This window comes from Corvus kubaryi, unplaced genomic scaffold (genome assembly GCF_017639235.1).
Source record: "Corvus kubaryi isolate FWS band 111438036 unplaced genomic scaffold, C.kubaryi_AGA036_p1.0 37398, whole genome shotgun sequence".
In the NCBI taxonomy this organism is placed as follows: Eukaryota; Metazoa; Chordata; class Aves; order Passeriformes; family Corvidae; genus Corvus; species Corvus kubaryi.
The window spans coordinates 36,633,382-36,643,752 of record NW_024581137.1 but is presented as its reverse complement, the minus strand read 5'-3'; the positions used below and the strand labels follow the sequence as shown (position 1 = coordinate 36,643,752).

Sequence of the window (10,371 nt, the reverse complement as noted above, 5' to 3'; positions counted from 1 at the left end):
GTGATCCAATACTTAATCAAATTAAAGTTTTAAAGGAGATAGGCATGTCTTCCTGAATATGGGTGAGGACATTGAAAAAGATAGAGATTTTTCAATTTAGCTTAGTTCAACAACTTTCAATTAAGTACCCTTAACAAAGCGACCCCAGTAATCTCTGAATCATAGCACTTACCTTGGAGAGTTGATGAAGAAAAGTAGAATTCCCTGAAGAGAAATAGAGGGCAATCACAATGTCACACTTCAAAAAGGGGGAAATATCTCTGCTTGGGAGGGTACAAACCAGTCCTTGAACTGTTCTTCCTTGAAAAATTCTGGGACAATTTACTAAAAATTCATTTCTAAGGCACAAAACAGTAAGATGGTAATAAAAAGGAGAAAACATGGACTTATCAGGAGCAAATCATATCAAGTCAATGTAATTTCTTTCTTTCTTTGATTACTGGCCTAACTGCATAATAGAAGAGTCACAGCTGCAACATATCTGGACTTTATTAAGGCCTTTCTAATATCTAGAAAAAAATTTAATGTTCTAATATACAAACCGGAGAACTAACTTCTAGATGAAATCATGTTCAGGTGGGTTGAAAAAAAATGTACAGAACATGATCTATGAGGGGAGATTAAGGAAAACCACAACAGTTTTGTCTAATAAAAAACTGGCACAATAACATTTTCTAGTATATCAGAACTTTTTATATGCAAGCATCTATAGGAACATATATATATATATGAGGCAATGTATATTAAAAAAGCTTGAATTGCAACATAGGAGGTTGGAGCTTGATATTGGAACAAACTTTTTTTTTTTTTTTTTAGAATAGCTGAAACACCATAGTGGACTGTCTGCTTCTTTCTTTGGGCATGTAATACTTTTCTTCCGGGAAGTTTTCTTTCATTTGCTTTGCATAAGTGGTGATAGCAATACTTCAAAGGTCTCCAGTTGCCTTCAAGCAATGATTGCTTTTGGGATGTCTTGGTTTTTGGAGACAAAATCCTAGGAGGAAGCGCCCCATAATGAGCGCCTCCCCGAGGGAAAAGAGCCCCCCCTCCTCCCCCCTGTCCTCCGCCAATGAGACAAATGGGTCACGAGAAGTGAAAGTGGGGAAAAAAAACCCACCTGTTTATTAACACACAAACAAAACAGGGTAGAACAGGATAAAAAACCCCAAAACCTCAAAATACAACAAATTCCTGGAGAGGGAACAGACACGTGGGCTCGGACCAGCCAGGGCCACCTTGCAGAACCCCCAGACCAGCGAGGAGGGAAGGGAGGCAGTGAGGCAAGGGGAAGGAAAGGGAAAAAAAAACAAGAAAAAACCCCAACAGAACCTTTTCCTAGCTAGCTGGGACACAGAGGAATCCCAGGAAAGCAGCACAGTGCTCCCGGCGTGTTCCCTCCCGAGCCCTCCCGAGCCCCTTGGGCTGAGCCGTGGCTCCGCCCCCTCGGGCCCGTGGCTCCGCCCCCGGGTCCATCTTAAAGGCACAGCGTCCTTGGGCCTTGAGTGGCCGGTTAAGGAATAAAGCGGCTTCATAACGTCACCCCAGGACACTGGATCAACCAAAAACCTGCTAAAAGTTGAGAATTATGCAACTAACACAGGATTTATAGAGACAAGTAATCTTTAACCCCAAAATTTATGAGAAAGCAGTTCCTTGTTCAGCAGCAACATACCCTTGAGTTCAGTTGGAGCTCCCTGTTTGGTTTGGCACAGATATGCAGACAGTTCTGCTTTCCTGATCACTCAGAACTGACTGTCCTGAGCTGCAAGGTATATAAATCCCTTTTAAACATCTGTGGGATTCAGAACGGTACCCAGATATGCAGAAGGTGCAGTCTTCACACACTAAAAGTACAAGGAAGAAATTTCATGGAACAAAAAGGCAACTAGACAGCCTATGTTTTGTACCATAATGCACTGCTTTTAATACTTATAAAGTATGTCCTTGAGGAAGCTCCTGCTATCTCTTCCAGAAGCTGCTCTAACCCTCAGGGTTGAGACTAATTCTAAGTCAGGTTTGGTGCTCATCTCTAGAAGTATTACCTCCAGAACAAAGCTGGGGCCTGACTTACGTAGAAAATCTGTATTGTCACATACCTTTCCTAGGATGCAGAGATTCACGGTAAGGCTGTAGCATCTTTCACTGTGATCTTTTTGTACATGACAAAGAGTAAAGATTGGGATGGAGAGTCACTCCTGAGTCCCAGCAGACTGAATTTTCCCTGTACTCCATCACACAGTCCCCAGTGTGTATGGTGTCCTAAGTGTTTTGTTAGACTTTACAAGCATTTCTCAAGCTGACAGCATTCTACGTGACCAAAAGCAAGGTCTATTAAGTGAAACGAACAGCATGTCAATACAATGATTTAGCATATCCATTGAAACACTCTGCATGCACAGTGTCCCTGGTTTCCTGTTGCAGAAAGAGAAATATCCAATGAGGGAGAATCCAGAAAGCAGTCAGCCAAATATAAGAGCACATGATGTAAAATATGACCTATTTCAGCATCAGCTGTTCAGAATATACAATATACTCAGTGGTAAATAGTCTCAGTTTTTTAATATTTCTGAAACTTACCTTAGAAGTGTCCTGGGTTGCAGTGTGTTCTATTACCATCCTCATGAGCTGTTGAAATCAGGTGGGGCAGTGTGTCCTTGCCTCCTCCCCCCAGGCTGTCTTTCTGGTAATGGCCCATCATTGTCCTGCCGCATGACTCAGAGATAACTCCCTCCGGACTATCTTCTGTTAATGAGCCTCATCAACACTTGGCCTCATGACTCATTACCCCATTGTGAGAGGCTCCACCCAGAGGGAGGAACCAAGCATCCCATCGTGGATATAATCTGAGACTCTGAACACCAGAGACAACCCTTTCCACTGGATTTCCAGAGGACAGGAGCTACACAGCCACCACTGGACTTTCTGAGGAAGAGCAGACCCTTTTTCTACAGGATCACTGCTTCAGAGGACTGCAGCCACCATTCTACCAGACTGCTACCACCACCCTGCCTAACAGGGCCTCAGGTTGTATCTTGACTCTGTCAGTTTAAACCAGTGTTTTCTTTTAGGTTTTTTTTTTCCTTTTCTTTAATTTCCCCATTAAATTGTTATTCTGACTTGGTGCCTCCCACTGGTTTATTTTTCAAACTAGTACAAAATGCTAGGAAATAAATTATTAGAGAACTAGAATTTAATGCATTGATTATCTAATTCCTGAAATAATAGTGATAATCTACCATTCAAGCCTCCTTGTTTCCTTTATAAATCTCCTCATTCACATGCAACAATCTCCATTGCTCAATTATTTCAAATAGCAGCCACTTGAACCTTTCTTTCTGCTTTTTGGGATGGGGGATTTTTGGCATTTTTTTGTTATATTTTCCTTAAAATGGAACATTTGCAATTAATATTCTGACATCTTTGTTTCTTCTACTCATAAATACTCACCAGATTTTCCCAAATGCTTTCATTATTCAGATTTTTCTTGTTGAATTATTTCTTAATACAGATCTTTCCTGTATTTTTCCACTAGAACCTGATGTTCCTGTAAAAAAAATGGAGTTGCTTGAACTGAAGTTAAGAATTACATATCTATTTTTTCTGCATACCATCCAGACTGTTACATAAGTTTTCATTTTTGTAGAAATCTTACAAAAATTGCAGATAAACAATAGAAAAATTACATCTGATCACAACACGCTATATACTTTTTTTTTCTGGTGACAGTTATTCGTGACTTGTTTGTGAGAGCTTTCTGGCTAGTGCATCATTTTCTAAAATATACCAGAGTTTTTGACCACACTGTCTAGCAATTTCAAAAGGGGGCAGAGGGAAAGGAATGAAATTGAGGACAGAAAATGCATCCTTTTAACCAGAGTTCTAATGCCTTTGCAAAACATTATTATCCAAAAGTGTGTGAAAGGACAAAGATATATGTGAAAACCTGAAACTATCACAGTAGCAATTACACTCCTGCTAAGAGTTGTATTAAAGACTTGGTGATATACTTCACTCCTCTGCTCACTTCCTGCTAAGGAACCAAGACTTACTCTCCTCTGGGTTTTTTTCATTGCTTCCCCTGTTTTCCACTTGTCATGTCCTTCCCTGATGGTCTTTCTCTAACACCTGGCTGCACAGGCTGCAGCAGCAGTGGAAGATGCCAGAGTGTTGACCATGAAGGGTCACCCACAGACAGGCCCGTGTCAGCAAAACTTGTGCTCCAGTTTTGAGGAGATGTGCATCAGTCTCCCAAAGGCTAAGTAAACTGAAGGCATCAGGGACAAAACCAAGTGATTCTTCTCTTAGTGTTTGTTCATGTTCCTTTATATCCTCCATTAAAGCACAAAACAGAAGATTAGCCTGAGGACTTTGAAGGACTTTCTTTTGCCACACCATTTTCTTTCTGAAGAACTAACCTAGCTTTCTTTAGTGAATATATATATATTACATCAACACTGGAAAAGAAAAAGAAAAGCAAGAAAAGAAAAGGAAAATCCATCCAACTTACTGGTGTTGAAATGCTCACATATGTCCCCTGGTTATATTTACCAGTTTATCCAGTCCTTACCACCTCAGGGCAGCATGCATTACATTTGTAGATGAAAAAATTCACTCGTATTTTCTCCACTCTAGGAAGTTTCCATTGTACTCATCTCACATTGTCTCTAGATAATAATAGTATTGTCAACACCAGTGACTAGCTTGTGACAGGTTATTCCTTTGAAGAGCTTCTATTCAGACTAGCACACAGAATCTTCACCATTTGTCAATGACATAAAACACATGGAATAGCAGATGCCATAGCCTGGACACCAGCATAATACTTGTCTTTCTATTTTTCTGTATTTTTGGTAAATCAGTGAAACACAATTAAGAAGAATTAAAAGCATTTTTTCACTTACTTAAAAGATAATTGAGGTAATTCTATAGAAGTAAATAAAAGAACTTATTTAACAAAATATATCTCACTGTAAAAAAAATTATATAAAAGCAATATTTTCACTGATAGAGGCAATAAAATCTTAAAAAATAACTTAGCTTGAACATGTATTTCCATTTTCATTGCCACCATTTTTTTTTTATTATTGCCTTATTCAAAACTCCAGCTGCTCTCTCATATTCAAGAAAATGTGCTTTTATCCAGCTGCGTTCAGACTTGAACCTAAAAGGTCTTTGTTTAAGTTAATTTTACATTCATTATAATGTGCCTCCCCCCTTTGTGCTCTGAAAATTGTACTGAAGGTGATGGAATTGAAACACTTATGACTTATTCAAACAGTTAAGCAAGTACTCAGACATATCCAACATGCAATGAATGTTCATGGACCATTGGAAACCAAAGAGAGTACCAGGCTTGCAGTTCCAGCTTACTGTGGGATCTTATCCATGTAATAAGTGAATGGTGACCTAACCTTTTCACCTCTCTGAGAGCGCCCCTCTTTTACTGCACACCCTACATCTAAAATGGCAAGGGTCAGATGACACGTTCCTAGATTTAGAAATTTATAGAACACTGTCCTGTACTGAACACTGAAATGTTGCCATCACCACCTATCCACTTTAAACATAAAAAGTCTGGAAAAGGAAAACCAGCATGAGATTGAGGCAGCTCAGGCTGCTAATAGCCTCTATGCTACAAGGATCCATTTCAGATTTTTAACCCTTTATACCATCTACATCATTATAGTAATCTCTATCACTGCATAAAAGGATACTTTGGCTTAGCCAATTATGACAAATATAAGATTTGTTAATTAGCACAAAACTTGAGAATTAATTTAAGCCAAAGTGTCACTTAAAAAGAGGGAAATCATATTTGAGGTGATTGTGCCCCTACTGTGCCTACTTCAGTGGTACAAGAGGAATTTGCTACTTTTCTATTGGTTTCCAACATCTTACAAAACAGAGCTCCAAAGTACAAATATGAATGAAGGTGATAGATGTTGAACATTATGAAAGGTAAGTTTTGTTGGACAAAACAGTAGAAATAATTTCTTACACTGTGAAAATCAAGGAGTTAATAAAATAGCTGAAATCTAATTCTGTGTCTCTTTCGAGAGCTGAAAATGTAATAATTCTCCAACAGCACCATGTTCAAGCACAAGTTTGAAGTCAGATATTAGGACCTATTAAACAGCAGGTGCAATTTGAAGAGGTGAAACAGCTCAATGGTAAAAAACCAAATATTGTGGTTATGATTTTGTACATGTACAAGGGATGTACTTTGTTTATCATGCTTTATCTGAGGACCAGAAGCCAGGATATAATGAGCATGGTTACATTTTGAAACAAAACATGAGGAGTGTTAGGAAAGAAGTGCTTAAAAAAAAAGACTGGCACTCGTAGTCAGTTGATTAAAATTTTATGAACCTAAAGCCATAAAATGTTGGGGAATTTTTCTATTCATTTCAACAGAATTTGGTTCTGCCCTGCCTGAAGCAAATACTGGGGAAAAAAGTAAAAATTCAATTAAAATAAAAATCCAAATATGACTACTCACATAGTTTAGCAGGAGACAAATGTGCTTTACAGGTAGTATGTAACAAGCAAAGAGAACATATGGCCACCACTGCCTATATAGAATTCAATCATTTCTTATACAACCATGATATATGTTCTTCTGCTTTGCTGAGTAGCTAAATGTCATTATCTTATCATGCTTTGAGGTGGAAAGCCCACCAGGTTATAAATGGTCATGCTATAAAGAAAAATTACAACAACTAAGTTGGAGTCACGTGGTTATTTATTACCTTTGTAGCTTACTTCCTGGTTTTTTGGTTTTTGGGGTTTTTTTTGTTTGTTTGGGGTTTTTTTTCCAGGCATTCTAGAACCATTAAAAGCTTTAAAAAAAGGGGGAAAAAAGAAAAAAAAAGGAAAACTAGAAGGAAAAAAGAAGTCAAAACCAAAACAACAAAAACCCCCCAACAAACAACCACAAAAAAACCCCACAACAATTTATTTTCCTACAAAACTTTTTAATCTTTTGTTAATAATTGAATTCTAGTTTGAAATTTTTCCTAGGAAGTGTTGGAACCTGTCATGTCAGTGCTTACATTATGACCTGATTCAGCCAATTATTTTTGCATGTGTTCCTTCCTAAGCACAGAAACAGCCATACTAAGAGAACTTTTCAAATTGAGTGTGTTGCAAATGACTCTGCTAAGATTAATAGTCTCCAGCATAATCCTATTTTGAATCCTGATAGTCACACACTAACTTTATGCTCAAGAAAAGCTGTAATGGATCCATGCTGTATTTAAGTCCTGAAGTTACATAGTGATCTGTGACTTTTAGCATTTCCTTCAACCCTACAACTACACACGCATTTATATGTGGCCTTATACAAGTTAAATAAGAAATAAGACTCTGTGTCTTACACCATTCCTCAGATACCGTTGAACAGTCAGGAGTGGAGACCAGGGACTGGTGGGAAAGCCTTTAACATTAACATTTTCTCAGAGGAGAGGAGGGCCTTTATTGAACACACTGAAATATGACACAACTGCATTCTAACAAGAATCATGGAGCAGAAAGCCTAATTCTTGCTGTATTTATTCATGAGCCAGCATGAGGCCCTGTGCCAACCAATGTACAAAATGAAAAAACTCATTGCTCCAGAAAGCTAATAAAAAAAATCAAGAAGTATACTTTTAGTACTCTGAGATGGAGAAAATGTGATACAGTATGATCATGTACTATAAAAGTGGGATATTATAAATATATGTGTGGTAGGATTTATTACGAAAAAGTCTTTGAGTAACTAAAAAGAAATATTAAAACAAAGCTCTCTGCACTAAAATAGAAAGTGAAGCAGTTTTACAATGTTAATTTCCCAGTGCAACAACACTTGCAGACTCTTCTTCAAGCTGAATATATTTTAATGTTGATAAAACACACCCATCTAATCCTACAGGGAACACTGACAAAAAGCCCAACTGATTACAGTGTGAAACCTTCCAAGAGTGGCCTGGACTTTGTCCAGCTGTCTCCCATTATTTTTCTAGTGTTTTTCAGATTTCATGTTATAAACTTAATTTTGAAGCAGCATTATACAGGTTTATTCAATTTCCTGCACTTGCCTCTTGGCAAAGAAAAAGAAAAATGAACCAGTATTGACAAAGATGGCTTGAATAGATAGGTGATTAGAAGAGAGCACATCAATCTTATTCCATCATGATGAAGTAATATGCATGGTGGGCACAACTGCAACCAATGAATAAAATATTTAATTCGAACACCATGAAAAATGAGACAAAAGTGAAGAATACACAAATTTTGCATAAATAAATGAGTGAGCTTCAATAAACAATCTGAAGGGATTTTATTATATAGTGTAAAAAAACTGCAACAGGATTTGTTATTAAAATAATCAAATGGTTTTTTATATGCAGAAGGAGAAGGAACAGAGGAAGCAAAAAGAATGTAGAAGCTATTCAGGCTCTGTTCCTATTAGGAAACAAAATATTAAATCAATACCTTGGGTGAGACATTCAGTAGCTGTAAATCAAAATAGTTTATATTGGCATGATACAAAGACATTGCTTTACTCTACCTGAAGATTTGGCCCCTAACACTTAGCTGTAAATAGGAGGATCTTTAAAGTTAAGAAACATTTAAAAGATTCGTCTTTTTACATTGCACACACCTACAAACTATGGATGTCAATTAGATACTGGGTAATTATCCACACTTGAGAAGATCCTTCACTGTGATAGCAACTTACTCTAGGCAAGGTAATTCAAAAAACAAAAAATGAGGATTATTTAACTGGAGAGATCAAGCAGTACCTAAATCATGTATCCAAAATTAGACAAAATACTTTAAATTCAGCCAGCACAAAGATACAAACCCACATTTCATTTCTCCAGTGTGATCAATGCTGTCCTTTAACAGAAGCCAAGAAAGCTCAGACACCAGTAGGAGAAAATGAGTTTTACATTTGCATCTCCACTGAACTTTTAACCTAAACTCCCTGACCTTCCTATGGGCCCAATCTTTTGCCTTCATTGCTTCTCACAGCATCCAACATATATAATACTAACTGTGCAAGTCAAACAGAAGATGCTTCCAGCACACATATTCCTCAGAAAAAGCATGACTACTTGGGTTGTGCTGAAAGAAACAAAAAGAAACCTCTTTAGAACAAGACACAGCATCTGTTCATGCTGATATTTAGGGTCAAGCTTCAGAGAGTTCTCAACTATACTGAGACATATAAGCCATCCTGCTACAACACGGCCCACTTAATGCCACCAACATTGACATCTCTGACACCCAAAGTAGGCCCCCTGTCCAACTTAACATGCAGTCTACTTTTTAGGCTGGTCCTTGACAAAGCAAGAAAGTGATACAGAACGATTATGAAGCAGAAGCAGAGCACAGAGGGATCACTGCTGACAGAACTCTAGACTTATGACCACCAAAACAAAGTGAATTTGAAACATTGCAGAAAGCATCAAGCTCATTGAAAAGCAGCAGTAAGATCAGTCTAATCAGGATGGACAGGTGGTAGTGAGAGTTTAATATGAAATGGACAGCAACAGGAGGTGGGCTTCAGAATAATCTTCAGGTCTATCTTGCTTATCAGAGTTGAGGCGGTACCACTGTCATGCAAGCAACTGGAATTGTATATTCTGATCTACCCAGCCTTGCCACGTATCTATAATCCATCCTGTTGAAAGATTACTTTTAGGAAGCATTTAGAAAATACCACCGTTTTGTTTTGTTTATTTTCCCATTGCCTCAATGATCACTGAGCAGCTGGTGGACATGCAACATGCCTCGTGTATGGCTCCCATTGCCTTCTCCATGAGACCTCCAAGGGTAGAGGAGGAAGAGGAATTCTAGTGATAAACAGGCAACAGTCAATCCTGATGACAGAAATAAGAATGAAAAACTGAGATCTGATTTTTCCCCCTTCATTTCACCTCCAAAGAAAAATTTTATATCTGATTTTCTCCTGAGAACGTTCCATGCAAGATGAACTATAAAAATGCAGTTATTTTTTATTGCTATTGTGTGAACTCAAGAATATGTCTCTTCCTTTGTTTTAAAGAATGTGTTAGTGATGTTACATTGTCAAAATGAAATCTTACATCAGTGAAGGTATAAACAAAATAAAGCTCATTTTTCCTTTGACTTACAGATAAATCATTAATTATACCACATACCAGATCAAATTGTGTTTAGGTGCTTATAAGAAGAAATGTGTTAACACTGTAAAATCTGGGGGTTTTTTGTTCAACAAAAAGGACATTTGGCTAACAAGTTGTAAGCTCCTCGTAGATGCAGGTCAGCATTATTTCTATCTTATTTAAGGGAAGCATTTGTTTGGCAGCTGTTGGTCATAATCTGAAGTTCTTTTTTAATTGG

The 10,371-nt window shown here is 37.7% G+C and overlaps 1 long non-coding RNA gene across 1 annotated transcript; it reads right to left on the bottom strand.

Moving 5' to 3' along the window:
• Nucleotides 1–1,314: 1,314 nt before the first annotated feature.
• Nucleotides 1,315–4,846, bottom strand: LOC121671767. The gene is made up of 3 exons (XR_006018594.1): nucleotides 3,448–4,846; nucleotides 1,673–1,844; nucleotides 1,315–1,569 (listed from the first exon to the last, which is right to left on the bottom strand). It is a non-coding gene; the product is annotated as an uncharacterized LOC121671767 (long non-coding RNA).
• Nucleotides 4,847–10,371: the final 5,525 nt, after the last annotated feature.